The sequence below is a fragment of the Myotis yumanensis genome, unplaced genomic scaffold (genome assembly GCF_028538775.1).
Source record: "Myotis yumanensis isolate MYYU_CA2020_CCGP unplaced genomic scaffold, mMyoYum1.0.hap1 SCAF_15, whole genome shotgun sequence".
NCBI classification, from domain to species: Eukaryota; Metazoa; Chordata; class Mammalia; order Chiroptera; family Vespertilionidae; genus Myotis; species Myotis yumanensis.
The window spans coordinates 22,177,400-22,204,864 of NW_027223766.1; positions in this window are offsets into that span (position 1 = coordinate 22,177,400).

Consider the following 27,465-nt stretch of genomic DNA (forward strand, 5'->3'; position numbering starts at 1 on the left):
GAAGCAGGACTTTTGGAGTTTCAGAGTGTGGAGCTTTGAAAATTCTCTCCCCCAAAAAGCAATAATAAAGAAAAAAATGTTAGTCAAAATCAACCATTCTGGGCTCTGAAAAAGGCCAAAGAACAATTTGAGACCTGTTTATTCAAGAAAAACTAAACTTCTACCTGTACAACAGGATCTGAGGTGGATTGCTCTGGGCCCGCTCCATCCTCCTGAGCTCTGGAGCAGAACAAGCTGTGAGAAAGGGCAGTCCAGCTCAATTGAAGAGGAGTGAGGAAAGCCACATACGCAGCAGCAATGTTGCCAAAAACAAACACAATTTTCACGGCAACAACTGAGGAAGGCCCACATGACCGCTGCCCGAAGCTTCAGTATTGGTTAAGGCAAGGAACACATCAGTCAGAAATGTAATAGGGAAACTGAAGAATGAGACAGCTGCAGTGAGACTGGGTCAGCAGCGGCAGGGTAGTGCTGGTGGTCAGGAACGCTGTGTGCGTGTCAGGAGGGACCAGAGAAGAACCCCGCTGTCTACTCACCGTGAACCCCGGGCCTTGCATAAGAAGCACACAGAAGCTGGAGCAGACTTGTCAACTGCCCAGACTTTCAATGTGTTCTCTAAGCCAAAGCTACAAGCCAAGGGTGGACTTCTTACTGATTAAAGGTATTTAGGTGAAAACTCTGATCAGTCATTGGCTAATCACTAAGCCCTATTAACCCTAAGGGTAATATGTAGCAATCTAGGTTTAAAAATAGAAACAAGAAAAAAAAATAACTTAGTAGAGACATGACTATAAAGACAGATTCTAGTCCAGACAAGTTTTTAAACAAAGGGTAACAAACAAAGTCAACACAAATGAAGTTGCAGTGGTGGGCTCAGAAGGACCCAGTGTTGCCCCAATACATTATCTAAATTTTATGTCTGATTCTCAACAACATCAAAAAATAATAATGAGACGTACAAAAAGAAAAGGAAGTATGGCTGAGAGAGAGAAACATTAAGTAGAAACTGTAAGATCTCAGATGTTGGATTTAGTAGACAAAGACTTCAAAGCATCTACTATTGATATTTTGTAAGAACCAAAGTAAGGAAAATTTTTAAGAAGTAAAAGAAAGTATAATGACAAAAAAATGGAGAAATTGTTATAGTCAACAGTAAACTAAGGATATATGATGCTTAAATGCAATGTAGCATCCACATTATATTCTGAAATACATGAATGGAAAATTCATGAATGAAAAAAAATCTAAGGTGAAGGAAAAATTATATAAAACATATAACCAGTAACGTTAAAAGTGTCAAGGTCATAAAAGATGAGGAAAGAATGAGGAACTACAACAGATTGGAAGAGACTAAAGAGACATAGCAATTAAATCCATTCTGGGATCCTGGATTGGATTCAGCGACATTAGGGGAGAAATGAATTAAATGTAAACTGCCTATAGCTTAGCATAGTTACTAATATTGTACCAACATTAATTCCTTAGTTTTGGAAATTGGACTCTGACTGTGTAAGTAGATAACATGAGAGGAAACTGGATAAAGGGTATACATGGACTTTCTATGCTATTTTGCAACTTTGACGTAAGTCAACTATTTCAAAATAAATTCTGAAAATATGAGAGACAGATCCGTTGGTCCTAACATAGAAAGCTATATAATAAATTAAATAAAAAGATAATTAAATGAAGGCCAAACAATTTCCAAGGTAGAATTTATAATATGAATACTTTAAAAACACACACACACACACACACACACACACACACACATATTGCCATGGTAAATCCGAACAATTGAATGTTATTCAGTGTTGAAAAGAAATGAGCTATCAAGCCATGAAAAGATATGGAAGAAACTTAAATGCATGTTGCTAGGTGAAAGAAGCTGATCTGAAAATGCTACATATTGTATAATCCCAATTACATGGCATTCTGGGAAAAGGCAAAACTGTGGGGACTAAGCACATCAGTGGTTGCCAGGGACTAGGAGGGAGGGAGGGGTGGAGAGGCAGAGCATGGAGGATTTCTAGGGCAATGAAACTATTGGGTATGTACTGCTATGGTGGAGACGTGTCATTATACATTTATATAAATCCTTACACTGTAGGACACCATGAGTGAACCCTAGTGTAAGGTATGAACTCTGGGTGATAATCAATTGTAGCAAATGTACCACTCTGGTGGGGGATGTGGATAATGGGAGAAGCTATGCATGTGCAGGGGTAGGGACTATATGGGAACTCTGCACCTTCCATTCAGTTTTTCTGTGAACCTAAAACTACTCTAAAATTAGTCTATTATTAAAACACACATATGTATACATACACATTTATTTATATATGTGTACATATGTATTCTTTTTAATTTTTATATATGTGTACATATGTATATATATATTTCATGATAGTATTACAGATATCTCCCATTCCCCCTGCCCTTAGCCCCCTCATCCCAGCCCCTGCTCGCCCCCTCTCCCCCAGGTCTTCACCTCGCTAGGCTATGCATATCAGTATATATGTACATATATATTCTTTACATTTATATTTATATTAGTATAGGCCTAAAAAATTAGTATGTATCAAATTGTTATCAGTTGTTTTTCTGGCTGGGAGAAAGGGGTGGGTGATCAAAGGGATCTTACCCTTTCTACTTTATATATTTTATATTTTCTGTCATGTTTGAATTTCTGTAGTGAAGATTGACTTAGAACAAAACAATAAAGGCATTAAAAGTGTCCAAAAAGAATATATTTGAGAAATAGGTGAATGAAAGCCAGGTTAGAAACGAAGTTTGCTTTACCTGTAGCCCATTAACTCCATGCCAGATTGCCTGAGGCATCGCTCCAGTCCTGCTGTGCTCCCATGGCTGTCTGTGCTTGACTGGTAAGATTAACAAATAGGGCAGGTGTAAAGTATTTGATGCCATGGAGCACTTAGAACCATCGGAATGATCTATTCACACACACAGCCCTATGCTGTGGCTTTTAGGTCAGAATTGCCCATTGAGGTAGCTGTAGCTACAGTGCTGCTTTCTCAGACAGTTATACAATAAAAGTAACAATAAACTTCGATACATATTAAAGTCCCTTTTACTTTCCATCCTTCAGGTCATGTGCAGTGATTTATAGTGGCTGTTTGTGTTCTGAGTGATGGTGAAGTATTAAAAACACCTAGAAAAAGACATGTACAGTTTAAGTTAGAAAATTACCTTCACGTTACCCCTACCTCCAAGCCCATTTAATTTCTGCTGATGTTGCGCCTTGCTGTGTTGTGAGGATGAACTCAACTTCTGTTTATTTGAACTTCTAATGAGCCACATTAAGGTTACTCATTTTCTTCATGGATCATGAGTCAAGCTATCGACACTGCCCATGTGGTCTTCCCATGCTGGGACCACCATCTGTCAATAATGCTTTCACATGACTTTGGCTGGGTACATCTGAAAAAGGAAATTAATGGGTATCAGAGACTCTTAAAACAGGATCTCTGGGACATCCTAATTAACATAATTTTAATTTCAATATTCTTTGCATTTAGATTCCTGGTGAGTTCTTAAGTCTATTGGGGTGTTTTATGTAGCAATTATATCCTACCATGGGTATCTATATTTTTCAGTCCTTCATTTATATAGTTGTGTCTCACCCTTTCCCCCACCCCCAGACCCTGCCCCTATACAATTGGGTAATTCATAAAGAACATTTTTCAAATAAAAAATGAAAGCTATGGAATATTATAATAACGTAGTCATTTGTACTGTAAATTTTTTACTAAATCTGTAAAGTCACTTTGTTAATGAGTCAGAGTAACCAGAGAAGTTATGTAACAAAGCATTACTGTCCTCCGTTTGAAGAGAGTTCCTTTTTTTGTTACAGAGATTAAGGTGAGCTAACGATGGTGCCGCTGGGCATTGAAAGCCCTGGCTAGTTTGTACCCCGTATGAAAGAGGAGTGTATAGATTACACTCCTCTCCCATTACCATGACATATTTTTAAAATATATATTAATGTACATTTAAAGTAATTTTTCTTGGAAACTGCTTAAGAATTTAGGGAACCTCCTTTGATACCCAGATTCAACCAGAGATATTTCAAACTAAGGCTAAGAATTTCTGAAGATTTTGACTTTGATTTTTATGTATAACTTTTTTGTCCTAGAGCAGGGACCTGCAAACTTAAAGGGCCAGAAAGCAAATAATTTAGACTTTGTGGCATACAGTTTCTGTCTCAATCACTCATCCTTGCCCTGGTGGTGCAAAAGCAGCCACAGAGAGTACATAAACAAATGAGTGTGACCGTGTGCCAACAAAACTTTATTGACAAAAACAGGAAGCCAGGTGGATTTGGCTTACAGGTCACTCCTTTATACATTACTACATTCCTTTAAAGTGAAATTAAATCAAAGTTGTGGCAATCAGAACAAAAGTTATTTATTTTTTAAAATACATTTTTATTGATTTTAGAGAGGAAGGGGGAGAGAGAGATAGAAACATCAATGATAAGAGAGAATCACTGATTGGCTGCCTCCTGCATGCCCCCCACATGGGATGAGCCTGCAACCGGGGCATGTGCCCTGACCGGAATTGAATCGTGACCTTGTGGTTCATGGGTTGATGCTCAACCACTGAGCCACACCGGCCAGGCAAAAGTTAGATTTTTTTTATGGAAAAATCATATACATTGAATAATCTGTTTGTAAACTGAAAAAAAAAGTATATGTATTTTTTAAAGTATTTGAAGTCCCATAAAATTCACACTAATGATATTATTAAAAGGATTAAGGAATTCTACAGCTTGTCATTAGAAATGCAGACATTGCAGATGATCTGTTCTGTCACAGATGTATTATGTGTAAGTAGCTGTCAGCTCAGGGAGATGGTGTGACCTTCCCAGAGTCTCATCGCTACTAAGTGTGAAGCTAAAGTCCAAATAGTATGTCCTCTGCTCTTGTCCTCTTTGTATATAATGTTACTATTTAAATATTAAGCTATCAGCTTTATGATATTTACAATATCTGTACTTTCTGGCCTTTATATTTAATATTCAGGGAAATGTAAATGATACGGGAACATGTGCACAAATGAATTAACAAAGCCCTTTATGACTCAAGTAATGCTGGCACTTGCCCTTTCACATGACTTTTCTCCAAGAACATGGAAAATACAACTCTCTGAAGAGTAAATGTAATTACTAAAGAGCCCTGTCATCGAAGGTTAAGCGTAGTGACTAAAGAGAATAGATGACAAGCCTAATGCAAGTAAAGAATCTTGCCTTTCAGGTCACGGTTCGATTCCTGGTCAGGGCACAGGCCAGGGCTTGATCCCCAGTGTGGGGCGTGCAGGAGGCAGCCGATCAATGATTCTCTCTCATCATTGATGTTTCTATTTCTCTCTTCCCCTCCCTTCCTCTCTGAAATGAATGTCATGGTAATGAATGATTATAAAATTAGAAATTACCAACTAAGATTTTTTCAGTGAGGGTTAGCAACAATATGGGCTTCTCACAGTCCCACTTTAAACACAGGAGTATAATTCATGTGGTTGCTGGAATAGGAGAGCAAAAGCCAACATTTTTCAATTTAGATGAAGACCCGTGGCTTCTCCCATGTATTGTGTACTGTTGGCCCCACTCACAAAGGGCACCCAGGACTGTGGAAGAGAAGTCCCATTGTTTTCTGTGCCGAGCCAGCTCAGCCAAGGGTTCAAAAGCCTGAGTGAGGGCGGTGAAGGATGAAGAAGTGACAGACAGAGAGAACAATTTGGGTCTAGGTCAGTGATGGCGAACCTTTTGAGCTTGGCGTGTCAGCATTTTGAAAAACCCTAACTTAACTCTGGTGCCGTGTCACATATAGAAATTTTTTGATGTTTGCAACCATAGTAAAACAAAGACTTCAATTTTTGATATTTATTTTATATATTTAAATGCCATTTAACAAAGAAAAATCAACCAAAAAAATGAGTTCGCGCGTCACCTCTGACACACGTGTCATAGGTTCGCCATCACTGCTCTAGGTGGATCTTCCTGTGCCTGGCTGAGGCCACAGAGAGAGATCCAGAGGCGAGCCTTTATTTTATAGCCAGACGTAGACAAGGTAGTGGTCACCATAGTTACAATGTTCTTGTGAGTTTCACTTGTTTTGGCAGCACTTGCTACATCTCCCTCAGCCCATTAGCTTCCCAGATAAGATCTAGGGAGCATCATAAGGTCAAGCCTAATTATGCTAAGAAGACTGTGCCCTCTAAGCTGGGACTTGTTTGTGGTTTTGCCAACAGGTCAGTCCGAGGCTTAACCCTATAGCCGCGCCCTACGGTTTTCTATTACTTTCTGTCTTTCTCAATAAACTCTGGGAACTCTAAGGGTGAGATTAATGTCCCACATACAGCAAATGTCTATTAACTGTTCTTTGATTTTTATGCAGAATTTCCTGGGAACCAAACCTAAGACAAAATGCTTAGTCCATGTTCATGTAAAGTAATTTCTAATATGGAGAAATGTATTTTCCATAAGGCTACACCCAGCTCCCTCATCCCACAAGCATTTCTCCCACCAAGTGTGGACCAGCTTCCCTTCCCTAAGATCTTGTGGGCCTCTGACTATGGCAGAAATGACATGAAAAGTGACTCCCAGGCTAGGTCATAAACAGGCTACAACTCCCTCTTCCCCAGACTTAATGCCTACATCACAGCCTCCTGGGCACCCCTAAACTTGAATCTCTGCTGCATCAGTTCAGTGGGACCATTTTCCCCCATGGATTCCACTTTCCAACCCAGGTATCTACACAGCACTCGCCGGCAGAAAGCTGAGGTAAATAGAACACTTTCCTGGTGAGTTCCCTTCTCTCACACACTCACATTGACGGTGGTCCAATGCTGAGCATAGATGCGTCATATATTTAGTAGCGTTTGATAATTGCTTACGGTGGGAAGGTAAGTCTGATCCCAGTTACTCCATCCTGGCCAAAATGCAAGTTGACTCTTCTGTTGTATATATAAAATATTTTAATATTGTATCCCCTGTTAAAAAGTAGATTCCATTATCTTAATGGCTGTGAACTTATAGTCAAGTTAACTATGTAGGTAAGTTTGCATTTTTGTAGAAACTGACAAGTCCTTCCTCTAATTAATGTTACATTGCTCGTATCTGTCAGGATGTCATGCATATCAGGCAGAAGAGAAAAACAAATTCTTATTTCTGGGGCTCAGCTCCTTCCCTCAGCTGAATGAAAAAGGGAAAGAAGCTGAGTTCTAACTGACTCCATCTTTGGAAAGTTAGTTGGTCTTTGAAATCCTTAATCTCATCTATTATCAGAGGGTCATGCTGCAGGAAACCAGTGGTTTAACCTGGGCCTGAAGCCTGCACTGATTCTGGTCCTTCCCGCTAGGTAGACTGGGATTTCATGAAATCCTAGGTGGGACTTTCCCTTTCCAACGCATTACTTTATTGATTCAACAAATATTTATTGGTACCTGCCATGTACCAGGGATTTGGCGGTTAAAAGCAGATTACATTCTTTTGAAGGGAAACAAGCATTAAATAAATATATGATTGCTTACATGTGTAATCTGTAAGGCAATCATACCTCCTAAGGAGGAAATAACTCAAAATAAGAGAATAGATTCCAAGGTTGAGCGTTTGGAGAAGCAGGAAGCAGAAGTTGCCAGGCTGGGAAAGGTCAGTGCCCTCTTCAGATGCACAGCACCGCTTCCTTCCTACTCTCCTGGTCTGAGCAGTCACAGGCCTCCCTGGTTCAAACGGAGGGAAGAATAGAGTCTCCCTCCCGACAGGGCATGGCCAGGCCACAGGCAGAAGAGCCCATGGGGTGAATCCACCTTTGGAAAATGCACTCAGCTACCGTTTCCATGCCTAACTACACAAGTTAAGTATTGCCACATGTAACAGACATACGTTTGAGAGTTATTTATCATCACAATATTGAACAGTGAAAATCAAAATCTTCAAAAATATCTGAGGCTATCATTTACATTTGGAAATGCAATGAGAATATTTTAACATACTGATTTCATCATTTAAAGAAAATTTGTTTTTTTAATTATTTAAATTACATTGTTACCCTTTTAAAAAAACATTTAGGAGGGTAAAATACAGTGTATTTGAAGAATTAAATAAGAAGTTTCTACTCTGCAGCTTTTATTTTTTAAAATATTTGAGCTCAAGTCAATAGCACTTAGTCCAAGTTTATAACACCTTATTAAATTGCCACTATCCTTTTTGTCTTGTATAACATAGACATATTTATTTTATAATTGTATGTTATAAATATGCAATTAGAATAATTTTACCTCTCTATACAGATGTAATTTAACAAATTATCCTGGCTATTTACATTCATGCTAATCATCAAGAGATTACTTAAATATAACAAGACAATTAACACAAGAAATAAAAAATAAACAGACTTCTTGAGAAAAATAATTTCAGGTACTATTTATATCTCCTACAATAAATAATAAAGGCCTATTAATATGAAGACCTATTCCTTCCCATTTAGATTTTGGTAGCCAGAATTGGTCCAATATATGTTTTGAGTCATTAATCCAAATGAATACTTCTGTTCTCATATTCACTTATTTATTTAGTACTGTATTCATCATTCATTCTTTCATACACTCAATGAGTGTTCACTTTTGGTCATAATTCTGTTATAAGTAGTGTATTAGGGATCTCCAGAGAAACATCACTAATAGGGTGAGAGTGTGTGTGTGTGTGGGGGGGGGGGGGGTGGGCAGGGGTATGTGTGTGTATAAAAATATGGAAGTGGCCAATGTGATTATGGAAGCTAAGTCCACACCCAGAAGAGCCAATGATAGAATTCCTGAAGATCTAGAACGGAGAGAGCCGATAGTGTAGGTTTTAGTCCTAGTTCGAGTCCAAGGCAGGAGAAAAATCAATGTCCCACATCAAAGATAGTGTAACAGAAAGAAAGAATTTTTTTTAATCAGGTTTTTAGTTAATCCAGGCCAGATTAAAACTATAATTTTCTGTTATAAATCTCTTTGTTCTTTTTTTTTTTTAAATATATTTTATTGATTCTTTACAGAGAGGAAGGGAGAGAGATAGAGAGTTAGAAACATCAATGAGAGAGAAACATCGACCAGCTGCCTCCTGTACATCTCCTACTGGGGATGTGCCCGCAACCCAGGTACATGCCCTTGACCGGAATCGAACCCGGGACCCTTCAGTCCGCAGGCCGACGCTCCATCCACTGAGCCAAACCGGTTTCGGCTGTTATAAATCTCATCCAAATTCAACCAGCAAGCTAAACTCAGCATTTAGCTTTAATTATCTATTAATTATTTTTGCTTCATATTTACAAGAGTTTGGCAAAAAATGATTTGGAATGTCCAGGTCTCTCTTAAAAGCTGCTGATGGTAGCTGGCACTAAGGTCTTTCTGTTTGGTAACTTTCTTGGCCTCAATAAGAGATAGGGAAAATTCTCAAATGTCATGTTTCTCCAATTTAGAAGTGTTTAAAAACAAACTAACCCAACATATTCCATTTCAGACTTGCTTTCACAGTTAATTTATTCAAAATCACAAGCACAGCTACTTAGAGTTGGACTAGTCTTGACTTACCAACAACTAGTTAGGGGACTTTAGGAGAATTGTTATATTTATCCATTGTTATACACTGACATTTTTCCTACGGAAATTTGAGATAGCTTCTAACAATCAAGTTCACCAAATAAACATAGAACTGGACATGAGGGTCACAGAAAAGAGAAGGGAGATGTCCTTACTGAGAGAGGTGGGAGAGCTGGCTCTGAGATTTTAGGGGGAAAGAGGTTTGAATTGCTTTTGTCATTCAAATGTGAGTGGTTGATTGGATCAGGGGTGGCAAGTGGGTCCTCTCTTGGGCGCCAAGCCTTGGTTGGGAGGGGCCGCTGTACTGTGAAGAGGATGTGCTAGAGGTCACCGCTGGGCTCGCCCGGACAGAATGCCCAGATCACTCAGTTAGGTCTGCCAGAGTCGCAGCACTGGGCAGTGGCAGTAAATGTGTCGGGTATTGGTCATTTCTGGACAAGAGTATGGTTGTTAGTGACGCAAGTGTCTGCACTCTTTCTGCATAATTTCTCATTTTATCTTTGCAAATAACAAAAAAAAAAATCTGATTTGTTATGCATATTCATGGACACCATTGATTTGAATTCTTTTAGTAAATAGTTCCGCTTGCTTCCCTTTTCTGACATTTGGGAAACCCTGAGCATGGTCCCTGACCTCATCCAGCTGAGGCAAGAAAAACTTAAATCAACTAATTATACAAATAACTATGTAATCGCTTTGTGATGAGCTCTGGCAAGGGAGAGCATAGCGCACCGTGAGGCAGACCTGGCTGTGCTGGTGGGTCTGAGGATGCTGCAGTGCCTCAGCCCCTGAATTGGAGGCCACACTACTTAGTCTCTGACTCACACAGGTACTTGCTTCCACATGTGAATTTTGCTGTATATTTGTTCATTAACATGTTTCAAGCTACCATTTACCGTATCAAGTCTCTGCTCTATTGAAGCAATGCTGTTTGATTGATTGCGGACCTACTGAGAGTAGCAATATGCACATATGCATTACTATCATACCACTATGGCGTTACTGGTCTGAAGATAATGGAGAATATAATGTACTGTGGCTGATGTGTGGCAGTTTAGAAGCTGTAATAGTTAGAAATGACAATTTGGAAATGTATACAATAAGTTATCTAAAGCTTTTGCGGAACTAAGTTGACATATCAAATAAGATGCTGAAAGAGACCAAGCTTCTAAAAAGCATTACTGATCTGATTATTATTTGAAGCTATAGCATATGGAAATGGTTCTTGAAAATTACAAACAAAGGCTCTTTTATCTTTATTTTTCTTGGTAGAGTCAATGATAAGGGCTGGATGAGGAGGTTTTGCTAAAATGTCGACTTACTGCAATATTGAAATCCTGCATCCTTCACCTGATTCTAATACAAGATTCAATTGAATCTTGAAGGATTTAAATGGAGAAAATAGGGATAGCACCAATAATTTTTTAAATAAAGTTATGCAATATTTTATACTCTCAAGGAAGTGGTATATTTAAAAAATAGAAACATTTTAAGAAGTCATTTCACATACACCTCTCTTGTATTTTTTAAATTCTAAATTCTATTCTCTTATCTAATTATTTTAAATGCTGGATAGTATTCAATTTGGTTGATAAAACATTTTTATTTATATTAACCACAATGTGGGATATTTGGCTTGTTTACAAATTTTTCACTATTACATAAAGTGCTGTAGTAAAAATTCTTATATAGATATTGTGCACAACTAGATTCTCTAGGGCAGTGGTTCTCAACCTTGGCTGCACATTAGAATCACCTGGGAATCTTTTTAAAATCCTGATTTCTGGGCCTCATCCTCCGGAAATTCTGTTTCTTTGTTACTAATGTTGTGGCCCCACCCCATAACAAAGAAACAGAATTTCCAGAGGATGAGGCCCAGAAATCAGGATTTTAAAAAGATTCCCAGGTGATTCTAATGTGCAACCAAGGTTGAGAACCACTGCTCTAGGGCAAACAGAAAGGAAGAATCAGAAAAAAATATGCAGAAGAATGGGCATGGTAGGACACAACTGATATAAATTTTTATAACTAAATTTTTTATAAATAGAATTTTTATTAAATAGAGGCACAGAAGTGCATAGGAATGATTTATTCTGGCTTCAGGATGGTAGTTCTGTTACTGGAGGGCCACCCTAGTTGGAGAGGACTCTCCCCTCCTTAGTTCTTGTCATGCTTACAAGACCAGTGACAGAAAACAGTGTTGAAGCAAAACAAGCAAATTTATTAAGAATATACTTGGCATACTCGTAAAGCACAAGCATAAAGCACAAATGGACAACTCAACTAGTCTGAGTGCCCTGTCTGGTGGGGGTTCAAGGGTTTTATACTTTTTTCCCCTATAGGTTTCAAGGTTCCCTGACAGATATCTTGGGCAACAGACTAGATTTCAAGGTCCCTCTTTCACATTATTGTGGCTTTTCCTGAAATTTATGAGAATGCCTGGTGATTTTACCTTGGCAAGTCCTAAGATTGCTGATTTCTTTGTTTAGTGCAGTGGTTCTCAACCTTCCTAATGCTGCGACCCTTTAATACAGTTCCTCATGTTGTGGTGACCCCCAATTTCATTGTTACAAATTGAACATAATTAAAGCATAGTGATTGATCACAAAAACAATATGTAATTATATATGTGTTTTCCAATGGTCTTAGGCGACCCCTGTGAAAGGGTCATTCGACCCCCAAAGGGGTCGCGACCCACAGGTTGAGAATGCTGGTTTAGTGGGTGAGATAAACTCCCTTTCTCACCCTCCCTCCCTGCTTCCGTTTCTCCTGCTCTAGCAGCTATCTATCCTCCCTAACAGTTCCCTTTGAGAAGGGAAGGAAGTTAAAAGGGTTAGAGGCCAGGCTTAGCAGTATCTTTACCTTTTCTTCTTTTAAAACTAATTAAAAAAAGAAAAAGTGATAATGTCTGTTTAGTTGTAGTGATCGTTATATAGGTGTATGTTTTATTGTTTCTCATATTTTTCTATATGCTTGAAATATTTTATAGTTTATAAAAAAAATAATCTTAAACTCTGTGAACTGGTTCTTAATGCTCTTTAAAACAAGAAAATCTTATATATGTCCTAAGTGCATTGGAGTCACAGAAAAAAGGATCTATTACATCACATATCTAATGGCCTAATTTGAAAGAACTTAGCTATAAGATTTAAAAAAAACAGCCATGAAGAAAATGGCCTAATAGTAAGATCCACATATTAAGAAACTAAAAAGTGCTGTATTGAGTTGAAGAGTGTCCTTCCAAATTTATGTCAACCTAGAACTTCGAAAGAGGATCTTTGTAGATATAATCAGCCAAGGTCATACTGGATTAGAATGGATCCTAAATTCAATGACTGGTGTCCTTAAAAGAGGAGAGAACACACACACACACACACATACACACACACACACACACACACACACACACACGGAACATGAAGATAAGAGGCAGAGATTGAAGTAGTGCCAGCTGTAGTCTGGGAAGGCCAGTTGGGATTGCTAGCCAACACCAGAAAGTAGGAAGAGGCGATGAAAAAGTCTTCTGTAGTGCCTATTAATAGATTCTGAATAGAGTCTTCAATTTTTAAAGATAATTGTTTGTAGATGGGCAGGTACAGTCATTTTGTTTCTTGCATAGACTTAGCACAGCCAGGCTGTTCTTACCTTGTTACCATACATCACGCATCCCCATTCTTGGGTTGCTACTGACTAGAAACACTTTTTGCTTTTCCAATGCAGAATTACAGAGTGGTGGCTTCCCTTGCTGGTATTTGCAATGTAAGGTTCTGTTAATTAAAAAAAACCTCAACATAAATCTTCAGGCAATTCATTTTGAAATTGAATAAGAACCATTTAGGCAGCATACTCTATCTGCTGATACTCTTGCTAAGGGCTGCCATTTAATTCTTCTATTGTTCAAATAAAATACCTTGCAGCCATTCAGAAACTGTGATGATGTTGCCACAGCTCCCCCACTTCCCAAGCAGTTAATTAGCTCCTGGAAGGTCTGAATATGGGAAGCGTTTCTAATTGCTAGTGAAGTACAGATTGCTTGACCATCTTTTCATCAGCAATTACACTTCCTACACCATGTAGATATTCAGTTATCTAATAGAAAACAGAAAACTTTGTTTCATATTCCCGATGGAGACAACACCATCGATCTTTTAGCTGCATAAAAGGAAAATAAAAATTGAATATGACAAAAGAAAACAACTCTATAAAATCTGAAAAAGACTTCTCTAAGAAAGTCTATGGAATAAATTTATTCTTACTGCTACTAAAATCTTCAAAGGGGTCAAATTTGAAGGATTTGCTTTTTTAAAAAAAGCCTTGTTATTGCCCTTTGACAGTAAAACAAAGTTTATTATTTTTATATTTATACTGGCATTTAAGAACCTTGTTAGTTTTTTAACTTGGCAGGTAGATTTCTCTGATCATTTTTTCTACTTTTCTATATATTCATTAGATGACAATGAAACAGAATATCTTGGGATTCTTTTTCCAAATTATTTTCATCCTTCAGCGCTCAACTCCATTTTTGTCTCCTTTCTGAACCCTTCTGGGACTTACCACTGTTTTGCTTCTTTCAGCTCCTTTGAAATTTTATGATGCGTAGCATCTGTACTTGTCACCTCCTATTTTCAAGCAAGTTTGGTGTTATAGCCTCAATCAGTCTTATCAGCTTATTGAGAACAGAAATTATGTCTTTTGTCTTCTTTTTGGAATATGCTGTTTTATTCTTCATAGGTGAGTAAGAAAACAATTTTTTTCCGAAAAGTCATCTTTCCTCTAAAGTCAGTAAACATTGTCTAAAAGGCAGTGTCTTTAAAATGTTTTACCCCAGGTCCTTTAATATGTCCTTGGAATCTGCAGCTATCCATAGAAGACACATGGCAAATTGGAATCTAAAGTAAAATTATATTTTACTTCTCTGTGTTGTCTTTTCCTGGCACACTGGGTGGTAAAGATAGAGATACTAGCTCTAGAGGCTGCCCACCTTGTAGAAAAACCAGACCAGGCACCAGCAGGAGAGCTGGTGTCCAGAAAGGATAGATATTATGCCTGATGTATTGGGCAAAGCACAGAAGCAAGAGGATCAACGGGAACTGTCTTGGTCAGGAAGGTCTCCTGCAATAGGTAGGGAGAAGATGGCAGGAAGCAAGACCATCAGCTGTCCGCCACTGGTCAGGCTTCCATGTAGGCTGGAGACTAACATGACCCCAGAGTAGTGGGGGTAGAATAAAAGAACGCTGGCTAGAAGGAGATTAATGCCCCAGCCCCATCCTGTGGCCTGGACCAAGCCTGAAACATTAAGGAAGCAGAAAACCCTGGAGCCCCCCTGAGCGGACAAACATGAAGGCTGGTTAAATTGATGGGGGTAAATATGTTGATTTGCTTTCTTCCCAGACTATAGCAGTAAGTGACCTTGGGAGAGCAAGGGTGGGAAGTGGGCACATTATGTAGCTTTAGAATGATGGAGTAGACAAGGAAGGGGGAAATAATACTAGAAAGGACAATACCACCCCTGCTAACCGCTCTCCTCTCTTGTCCCCTCCCCCGCAAACCACAGCATTTCTTATTCATTCAGGGGACTGCCTGTGTCAATAGTATTATAAATCCTTGTTAACCTCCCCACTGTCATTGAACACTGGGAGTGGGACCCAGAAAGCTGAATGTTTGACTGGAGTTGAAAAAGCATTGCACCAACTCTTGTCATCTAACAAAAATTTAGTTTCCTCTACCTGATTACTGGACTTTAGAAGCTCAGATGTATTATGGTGAAGAGAGCCATTTCCATGGGAATTTCATGGCACACTGAAGACCCTATTGCAGAGATATTTAACCTTTTTCATCTCATGGCACACATAAACTAATTACTAAAATTTTTGCAGCACACCAAAAAATATTTTTTGCAACTTGATACACACACAAAAAAAAGGTATAATTTCGATTCATTCAAACGGGACAGCTATTATCGTATTGGCTGTTGCCATTTTTTTTATTTGACAAACTAAGGGAAAAGAGATCAGTGCACCTGACTAAAAATTCTTGTGGCCTGCTGGAGTGGCACAGTTGTTGAGTGTAGTCCTGTGCACTAAAGGTTGCCAGTTCGAATCCGGGTCAGGGCACATTACCTGGGTTGCAGGTTCTATCCCTAGTCAGGGCACATATGTGAAAGGTTCATTGTAGATTATAGCTATGAATCTGCCAATTAGACTTCTACACACACCAACTTGAAGTTGGTTGCTGCTCCGGCCCAGGATCAAATGAGAAGGCTTAAATGTTTAGAACCAGTGCAATGACACTTCTTTCAGTCTGCTCATTGGAAGGCTCGTGTGGTGGAAGAAGTGAGCAACTCCTGTACTTTCAGTGTTCAAACTTGGCTATGAGTGTGCACATTGTATGTTTCTCCAGGAGCTCTAAAAATACATAAAACATTTCCCCACTTTTTTCTTTCTTGGTAATTTATATGTTACTTTCCTCTCTTTGTCCCTGTCTCCTTTCACCTCTTTCATAAATAATATGTAGCTCCTCTCTGACATTCTAAAGGGGTCATGGGGACTTTAAACTAAATTGATATGGCTGTAAAGGAGGAAATGAGAGGCCAGGGAATACATTGTGACTTGAGGACGGAAAGATATGTGGTTTTACTGCAAATGTAGAGGCAGCGTTGACTGAGGTGAAACATGAGAAAGGTTCAAGAACAATCAGAGGAAGCTATTACAGGTCTCCTGGGCAGAGGGAAAACTCGGTGGAAGAAATGTCCCTGCAGAGGAAACAGCTGGTTAAAATGTTAGGGTATCAGTCATGGGGAGAAGCACAGGAAGCTGAGCCAGGTAAGAGTACGGGCTCCTCGTCAGGGCTTGAATGAGAGCAATGATTGATGGAGATTTACATACACACACACACACACACACACACACACACACACACAGACAGACACAGACATTCCCACAAGGACAGCATCAACAGCGTATCCATGCTCCCCTCGCAGTGACAAGGTTAACCTGTGAATGGATGAATGGGGAGCCGTGGGTTGTCTCTGTACAGGCCACTGAAGAGGCAATTGAGGGAAAGAGCAGCCCAGGCTGTTATTTTCACAGTCCCCATAAATTAGGCTCTGATGGATGTGCCCTGAGCACTCCGTTTTGCTTTGCCCAATCATGGGCTGGGACGTTCCTGTTTGGGGCTTCACTGTTTCTTATAAGATTAACATACAACTACCATATGATCTAGTATAAGGTGCTCTCTTGGGCATTTATTTCATAGAATTGAAAACGTATGTTCACACAAATACCTGTACACAAACGTTCATAGCAGCTTCATTCATAATAGCCCCAAACTGGAAAGAACCCTGATGTCCTTCGGCGGGTAAATGTTTAACAAAACAGTGATACATTCAAACCATGGAATTCTACCCAGCAAGAAAAAGGAGCTCTCCTCCCATCATGTAAAGCATGGGAGAACTCTCTGCCGAATATGATATGATTCAGCTCAGCGCTGTGTCGGATGATGATGTGAGTAGAATGAAACTGTTCTTCTTACCTATCTCAATTTATCTCTTCTCTTTTCTGTGCTCCACTAGGGTGTTGTAATCTCTCATCTGGATCCCACAGTTCTCATAAAGCTGTTTTCATCTGTGGTTGGTTGGTAAATTGGTGATTTGGGAGTAGTGGGAATGAATCTTTTAAGTAAATTAGAGAAAATGAAGAAAATTATGGAATTACAAATAGGCCTCTTCTATTTATTTAATTTATCCCCTTTCTTCTCTTCCTTATTCCTTCCTGTAGATATAGGGTTCCATAAGACATCATTTCTCTTCAACCTAAAGATATTCTTTTAGCATTTCTTGAATGGCAATCTATGGACTATCAATTATCTCAGCGTTTGTCTATCTGAGAAAGTCTTTATTTCACTACCAACTTTGAAGGATATTTTTACTGGGTAGGCAAAAAACTGACTAGTCCTGGGTTGAATCATTTGTCTGTGGAGTGTGGGCAGCCCAGGTACCTCTTTGTTGCTTGTTCTGTGATCACGTTTAGAGTGATAGACAAAGCCCTGGAGAGAGCTATTGGTAGCGAGGACTCAAGAATTAACTCTAAGCCACAATCTCTTAAAGTTTATTTTTTAGAAGACTTTGAGAAGCTGCATAGAGTTTATCGATATGACTTATTAACAAATGGGTTAAGTTCTTGTAATCTATTTTTACCATAGGAAAGATAAAGGGTAGGCTCAGATTTTTAAGGACTTTTCATATTGTACCAAAAAGAAAATGGACTTATTCTGTGAGACTGGAGAACCATTATCTCAGGGGACAGACATATATCAAAAAGATTATTCCAGAAGCAGCATTTAGGGTGGGTAGGAATCAGAGAACAGATAGGAATCAAGGAGATCAGTTCGTGTTTTAGCTTTTAGAATTAGCAAAAACTCTGGGCGAAGAAATCAAAACTTAAGCTAGGGCAGTTGTTGGCAAACCGTGCCGGGACCCGGTCCATCCTTGCTGCTTGACACAGTTGCTGCAGGAAAGAAACATCTGCACAGCATATGTTTCAAGGGACCTGGCATATATAGCATATTGTTCTTAATATGTTTGCTCTCCTTAGCGCCATGTGTTTTAACCAAGGTCACCTCTCTGAGAAAGGTTGTTTCCCCAGGTGGGGATTTTTCCCTGAGGTTAGGGAGGAGATACAACCCCTTAATTAAGTGCCAGGCGGGTAGTTAAGCTACATAATCTTTACTCCCTGGAATGGAGATAAGAAACGCTCTAACCTTTGTAATAGAAATTGACAGGATTAAAATCGGCTGGTATAAATACGTATGTAACAAGACAACAAACATCAGATCCTCATCAGCTCCTCATCAGCTCCTGATTAGATCCTAACCAGAACCTAGCCAGAGAACATGGCAGGAGAACCTGGCGACAGAACCTGGTGAAAGAACCTGGAGAACCTGGCTGGAGAACCTAGCGAGAGAACATGGCACCAGTACTTGGTTGGAGATCCTGACCAGAACTTGGTTGGAGTTCCTAACCAGAACTTCGCTGGAGATCCTGGAGGGAGAACCTCGCTATGCTGATGAACTGAAACCAGTTTCCATGTCATTCATTCTTCGCCGACTCCGTCCACACCTTTGGGGATCCCTGGACCTGTTGGGGTTGGACCCCAACAAAACCACAGCTCGCGAGCCACATGCAGCTCTTTGGCCCCTTGAGTGTGGCTCTTCCACAAAATACCACGTGCGGGCACACACGTACAGTGCAATTGAAACTTCGTGGCCCATGCACAGAAGTCGGTTTTTGGCCTGGGCGAGTCTATTTTGAAGAAGTGGCGTTAGAAGAAGTGGGGGGTGTCAGTTGGTTGGGCGACAGGAGACGCGGTGCAGGCAGGCCGGGGATACGCAGCGTGGGGGAGGCGCGCGCGCGATTCATGCACAAATTGAGTGAGCCAGTCAGTCAGCAGTCTCATTGTGCAGTGGTTAGTGCTAGTCGCATCCACAAATCGAGTGCGGGTGACAAAAGTACCTACTCGAAGTATAAAGTTACCTGTATTTTTCCAACCAGCTGCAAATCCTGCAGGTATTTTTGTCATCAATTTAAGAATTGTAATTCTTTTATGTTGGTGACTTCATTATTATAAAATGAAACATTTTTTAGGTGCCCTGTTTGAGATGGCTACAAAAAAGAAGCAAAGAAAAATGGAAGATGAAAACCATGAATTTAAAGTTGAATTTAAAGTTGAATGTACCTACCTATATAGTTTAAGTTTAAAAAATTTGACTCTCAAAAGAAATTTCAGTCGTTGTACTGTTGATATTTGGCTCTGTTAACTAATGAGTTTGCCGACCACTGAGCCAGGGCCACGATCACTGGAAAGTAAGCGAGGGAATGAGTTCAAAATAAATTTGGAGGATGCTCTGACAAGATTTAGTAACAAATCAGTTTTGAAGTATATGGGGATGTTTCTAACTTGAATGACCTGGTGTTTATAATGCATTAATTGATTTATGAAATATAAATAGAGGTACAGGGTGGAGTGGTGACAATAACCCCACATTTATGCTACTTAGCTAAAGTATGTATTTACATTTGAGGCTCTTGCTAAGGAGAGAGGTCCTTAGCAAGAGGAGAAAGGGAGATGAAATTAGATTTGAGAACTTTTTAGTGTATAATTGAAGCTGTATGAAAAGAGTATGTCACTCAAGCAGACAACAGAATATAAATAAGAAAGAGCTGAAGACAAAGGCCTAGATAACAATATTTAAGAGGCAAGACGATGGAAATGAGCAAGCAAAGAAGGTTTAAAAAGCCAGACAGGCAGACAAGTAGGTGAGATCGGTGCAGAGAGGCTACAGGAGGAGTTTCAAGAAATAAAGGTGAACAGCAGAGTCAAGAGGAAAGTAGGCTTCCCTGAGCTGTTACCTTGCTCACTGACACATTCATGTAAGGGAGGCAGTTCATTGTGCTCTTAGCTCAGGGTCGCAGTGTTTTTTAGAGGATATTTTTTAAAAATGTAAAAAGAAATGATGCTCAAAAAATATATTACGTATTTGGAACAGGGTAACCAGGGAAACTTGAAATAATGTTCAAATTAAACTCTGGAGCAAGTTTTACCTCTTACACTACTAACCAGAATGGGGCATCTTGATCACTTATATTTGATTTTTGACATAGAATACTGACCGAAAGCGATGAAAGAAAGCAACATTGTTTATTACCGCTTGGCAGCTACACAAAGAGAAAACTTCCTAGACTGCATGACGGGGGAAGTGAGAAAGACATTGTTAATCTTCCCGGGGTAGTTCCACTGCTCTGCCTATTACCGCTTCACCTTGTCTGGAGGCTCCGTAAACGGCGGCCGCCACAGGTTCATCTCCACATCCTTCCTCTAAGGGAAGGTTGTAAATTGGAAGAGGGGAAGAATGTGGATGAGCGTTTAAGCCAGGGCTGATAACAATTCTGAAAATGCTTTGCTGCCATTTAGATGTCTGATGGTGCAATGTAATGGTCTGCCAAATGAGGGAGAGCACTCTGGTCAAACCCAATCATCTCCTACAATCCAGGCGGAATCTCAGGAGCACTCACATCTTTTATTTTCTCTTCCTTTCAGTTGAACCATTATCCAGACTCCCCCTCTCCCTGGCCCTGCCAGATAAGAGAATTCTCTGTAATTAATTATAATAAGAGCCTAAGCATTTAAAACATTTTAAAAGGTAGTAATTATCCTCATTGCACTGAGCACTCGCTTCCATTTCAGACAAGTACTTGGCGGTGGATGGTGTATCTGGGGCAGGGTTGTATAGCATTTGATGAGCTTGAGATTGGAGAGTGAAATTTCTGACATATACATTAGTTACCAAGGTGACACAGAATGTGCCACGGCATTGAAAAGGCCTATGCTTTTTTTAAACAGCACAATGCTATGGGGGTCACTCCAGGTGGGAAAAGACTGGATGAGGTGTTACACATTGAGGCAACATATGTGATGTACAATGGTTCTATTAATTTCTTTAAGGGGCATTTATACTAGTTAAATCCATCTTTTAAAAACTACTTTTAAGATGGCATTTACTATTACAGGATACAACAGCATTTTTTGTCTTAACTAGAAATACTGTTTGGCCCTGGCTGGGTAGCACAGTTGGTTAGAGTGCATTGTTCCAATACACCAAGGTTGCAGCTTTGATCTTCAATCAGGCACATACAAGAATCAACCCATAAAGGCATAAATAAATGGAACTACAAATCCACGTTTCTCTCTCTCTCTCTCTCTCTCTCTCTCTCTTTCTTTATTTCTCTCTCTCTCTCTAAAAAATCAATTAAAAAATTTAAAAACCTATTATAAATACAAAGCATCAAGGTAAAATTTCCACATGGCTCAGACTATATTATCACTTGATTATTTTGCTACCAGCCTCATTAAAGTTGGCTTTTCCCCCAAAAGATTGAATATCTGCATTTTCAAATGTGATGACCAACAAATACATTTATAATTCACTAATTTATAAAAAGCCAGAGAGATGTGGTTTATTCTCAAGCTATTAATGTGTGTACCATTCTCAGACTTATTATTACCATATGTCTTATAAACCCATCACATTCTCTTGATATGTGTAGCACATAACTCTCTGTAAAATTTGCATGTAATTCATATACAATTCTTGATCACCAGCCACAGACTACCTAAGAGAGAGAGGTGGGGCGGGGGGGACACAGGAGAATGACAAAACAACAAGAAAACAAATAATAACAGCAAATTTCTTAAAGGGTCTTAGTAATATTAATAAATGTAAGAATTTCACTTCTATAACTTATGAAAGTTCTAGGAAGACAACTGGGTCACTGAAGGATATATATATTGGTCCATTTCATTCCTAGCAATGTTTTATGATAATTTTCATTTATTTTTATGACTAAGTATTGCATCTTTAAATTGGAACTTTATAAAACTTAATGCATTTTCACTGGAATAGAATACAGTGATGTCATTATTTGGCAACAACCCAGCCATGTGTAAGTCCAACCTCTCCAGTGTCCAAAGACATCATCTCTAAGTCATCCCAAATCTCGTTGGGTGCCATTCTCTTTCATTCATATACAGAGAGCATCTGCTGTTCAGAATACATCCTCTTTTATGTGCTTTGAAGTTATTCCTTCATTATTCTGTCTAATTCTATTCTACCCTTCAAGTATAAACTTAAATGCAGCATAGGGAATATAGTCAATAATATTGTAATAACTATGTGTGGTGTCAGTTGGGTACTAGACATATCAGGGGAGGGGGTCTCCTTTTAAGTTAAAAAATGTCTAACCACTATGCTGTACTGCTGAAACTAATATAACATTTAATGTCAACTGTAACTGAAAAATTAAAAAAAATAAAATTCGTAAGTAAAAAGTCATTGCCAAATGAAACAAGAAAAGATAAGCTCGAATGACACCTTCCCAGAAAACAAGCCTTTGTAGAGTCCCTCATTATTATTTTCTAGCACCTGCCTCCAATCTCCTGTAATGTGTGTGTTTATGATAATACTTGATCATCATTGTGCATAATTGCCTACTGCCCAGTGCACACTCAGCAGACATCAAATTCTTTGAGAGTAGATCCTTTTTTGCTGATCTCTGTATTGCCAGTGCTTATTTACGTGTGGCACATTAAGCCAATAGTGTTTGTTATAAATGAATTAGTGTGTGAGTTGATGACTTAAGAATGCCGTTTATTGGGAGTCGTGTACTTTTTGAAATTTCATAGAAAGCCTTTGGGGAAAGTTCTTAGAATATAGACCTATCTTAACATGGAAGAATGGAACAGATAAAAGATACAAGAATAGCTGGAAAGACTGCTACCAGCAGATGCAAGAACAGCAGGTTACTATACGCAAGATGAAATCTTTGTAGTACTCAAGTTTTTAGAGGGGTATGTAAGTTAGCATTGATCAGAGAGGTAGTATGGCCAGTAAGGCTGAGAACATTGGCCTTTTACTCAATGCAATGCTTTCCTTAAACTGTGGCTTTGCCACAAACAAGCAAAGCTAAGTTTCAACCTCTCTAAGTCTCATTTGCTTCTTTTTTACTACCAACCTTGTAAATTTGGGGGGCTTAGTCCATTTGACTGCAATAACAGAATGCCACAGATAGATTATAAGGAATATCAAGTAGGAAGGGTAATATGAAGTACTTAGTCTTTAAAGTGTTGCAAAGGTGGTGTCAAGTTTGAATTGTGTCCGTTTCACAAAGGAGAGCAAAAGGCAATCAATAACCTATGGATAGAACTTGCTGAATTTAAAATAGGCCCAAAATTATGGTCTGAGACAAACTACAAATTGAAGCTTTAGCATTATCCCTTTATGAATAGCGCCTTGAGTGGATAATTAAAGCAATGACCTACATCAGGATGTGGCAGCTAAAGCAGATATGAGATCAAGTACTAACTCCCCTGTTGTCTAACTTGGTGACTAGATACCTACATCATCAGGTCATCATTAAATGGGGGTAAACAGCTTTATTTCTATTACCTCAGAGTTGTTTTAAGGATTAATAATGATAATAACAGAATTTTACACATCTGTCTTCTTTGTAGAGAATGCAATGATGGAAAACCTGGATACAACCATGAGATAAAGGGTTACTAATGGAAACCTCCCTGAGAACTTCAAATGAGAGGGATTGCAAGGGAAGATAAAAAAATAAGCAACAGTCAGCAGTTTAGTTATGTGGTGCTGGGCTAATGACTAAATAGCAGACATTCATAAATGTTTATGAGGTGATCCTAGAAGCCGAAGGAAGGCTCAGTCTGCCAGTCAAATCACAATGCTGGTGTCAGGGTACAGGTGCACGTTGTCATGGAAAGAACAGGGCTTGAAGGAAGGCGGGCCCAGGGGGAATCCTGCTTCAGTTCATTGTCATTAGCTGTCTGTCCTTGCAAGTGTTAACATCTTTTTAAGTAACTTGGGGATAATAATATTTATCTTATGGGAGGTTGTGAGAATCACAGAAGATAATGCATATAGAGAACTTAACCTACAGTGAGCTCTCTATAGCTAATTGTTCATCCCTTGGAACTGGGCATGTTTAGTGTACTGCCCTTTTCCTCATTGACTGTATCCTTATTATCCTTACTAGGAAGATCACCAAGCTTCTTTAGTAGAGCTCGTCATTTTCTGTTCTTTTCAGGCACCTATTCCCTGCCTATTTTGCCACCAAAAAAAAGGGAGATATGTTAAATGTCTGAGGAATAGTATTACAGAATAGTTCCTCAAATTGGTAGATTAATGTATTATAAATTTACTGATCTATTCCCTGACCATCTAGACTTGATCATTATTATTGTTTGTATCTTTCACCACTTTCTAGTTATTCTCTATTATTAGAAAAATGTATTGGAAATAATGGAAGAAAGGAAGCCCTATACCCCCCTTTCTCTCAAACTAGTGACTTTAAATCTGAAAACTTTGCTTTTATATGTTCTTAGCAGAGTACATTGTGGGCTTCCTTTAATTGGAATATATTTCTGATAATATTAGGAATACCATTCCAAAACATCACCCCTTAACAGGATAGAAGAGTTTTACGCATCATATTTTATGTGATTTGTGAAAACTAAACTCATATTTTAAAGTTGAGATTTGCATAAAAATAATAATGTATGTTGAAAAAGAAGAGGGTATAGGAGTATAAATGGTGATGGAAGTAGACTTGACTTGGGATGATGAACACACAATACAATATACAGTTGGTGTAATATAGAATTGTACACCTGAAACCTATATATTTTATTAACCAATGTCACCCCAATAAATTCAGTTAAGAAATCTAGATAAAACCTATGTAATTTTGGGGTATGCTATTTGCATACCTGAAATCCTTGCATAAAATGTAACTTTGATTTAATTTAAAATTAAATTTTGAAGGTTACTGCAAAATGCATAGTTTAGATAAGCAATATACTTGGGGAAAAACTAGGCTTTCCTCTTCATATAGCAAACACTTGGTTTTGTGACTACTAAACATCTATACTCCTTCTTGTCTTGTGCTACAGCATCTCTATTATTTTCATTTTGAGGAATTAATCTTTGTAATGAGAAAAAAAAATGACACAGAGTGGCATTAGTGTTGAGATGGCCTGCCTTCTTCCTAGGCATGAACATGTGGCCTAAAGCAGTTGGACCCTGTCTCCTGTGATTTTGAAACAAGGATAAAATAATGCCAATGTGGGAAAACACAATTGAAGCCAATTCATCTGATTGCCCAGGTTCGGTAATCCAGTGGCTCAATTATGTCACTACGGACCCAGAATCTTTCTGTTGTATCTCTATATTCAGAGGGTGTGGACTCATCTTCTGTAGCCACCTCCTCCCATGCTCCCAAGGTGGCTGCTTAATTTTAGGTCCTGTAAGATAATATAATTCCATAAAGTGGCAATTTGATCAGGGCTCAGCTGGACAGCCCATTTCTGCAGCAGTGGTACCAGCAAAACTGGGCCATGCGGCTAAATAAATACACACCAACTATAATTATTTTTCTCTAAGTGTTCAAACATTCTGATTTGTTATTTCACAGATCTGTGAAAATGTCCTTAACAGAATATTCTACTACTTTGCAATTATGCCTTTTGAAATTGTACTTAGTGCCAGAAAATACTTTCATTGACTTTTTTAGTAGCAATTTTGGAAGGAAGAGAAAAACATCTTTTCTCCACTACTCAGAAACCCTTTACCCTATCTTATTTTATGTATCTCTTGATATAAAATGCCCTCCAGCTATAGCATCTGTAGCTGAAATTATCCGTTTGATGCAACGCTGGGATTTTGCTTTTTTACTCTCCTGTGACCATTTACATCTAAGATATTGGGATTTTCATGAAATGTTTGTTGAATTAAACATTGCAAAAATAAATTAAATTATGAAAGGCAATTACTATTATATGAGCACAAGAGACTGGTTACTATATACAATAGTCATGTGGATATGACTCCATGCAAATAAGAGGAAATGTATATCTGAGATTTAGAAAAAGGAGGGACAACACACTATGAGCTGCATATTTGAAATACCACTGTCTTGGGCTTTATGGGATTTGGTTCTGAGAGTTTGGAGAATCACTCAGGCACATATTCTAGACAGTGAACAATTGATATTTGTTTTTATAGTTTTTCTTTATAATAAAATTAATTCAGTCAATACCATCCCTGATAAAAAGAACAGAAGTAGAAATGTTTTCTACTCTTGGTACACAATCTAGTAAGACGTATATCCAATTTATAGACATGTAGGATTAGAAGGAATTAAATTTATTTTTCAGTCTAACTTGTTCATTTTATAAATGAAAAGATTGAACTATGGAGAAATTCAACTAATTCATACTATTTTAATAGCATCTATTAATCACGTCATCTGTTATCTTAAATCATTTCTGTACCTTATCTTATTTAATGATCTCAATAATTCTCTTAAATACATGTCCCAATTTATGGATCAGATTACTGAAATTCAACGAGGTTAAGTAACTTGTCCAAGGTCACAGAGCAGTGCTTTTAATCAGCAATGAGGCTCAGCTCTATTGGTTCTCACTAATGCTCACACTACAGCACTGGCAGCCAGTGCCGGGACCTTTGAAACTAACTAAAATAAACAGGGAATTTGGAGCTCAGGAATTGGGCAGAGAGGGTTAGGTGGCCCTAATGTGTAGATTGTAATGTATGATTATATGATTGTATGCTTTTAATAAGATTATCATGCCCTATTAATTTAACAGCTTTAATAATATGCTGTTTACAAATGTAAACATAAATGAAATGACAGAAAATCATGAAACTGTATCTAATGAAATAAGCTATTTTAAGCTATATCACTAAATTGCATTCTAATCAGAATGGAAAACAACAGACATTCCTAATGTAGCATAACCTGGTTGGGGTGAGGACAGAGGATATCATAATTAATAACTCCTTTATGTGTCTGTCTAAATCATGTTGAGAGCACTGAGTATCGAGTCATGGACAGAGTATCCTTATGAGGTCAAGAGAGATTGACTAGGCTCTCGCAAAAAAGAGCCAGAACTGTATGGGAAGGAGTGCCATTCGCTGTCATCTTACTCACTCATTCTGGTTCATGCATAAAATGTCTGCAATTAGTCCAGCAGTAGCCTCTCTACTGTTTCACATTCGAAGCTAGAACTATTTATCACCTTAACATGATTAAGCCCATTTGATTGGTAGGTTGAAATTGCAGCTGGAACTATGGAAACAGTTCTGAAAGACTACTAATACTGTCTGATTTCACTTACATGAGGCATCTATAAAACAAAACAATGAACAAACACAACAGAATGGGAACTCAAACTGATACTTGCTAGAGGAGAATGGGGTGGGGGTGGGGTTGATAAG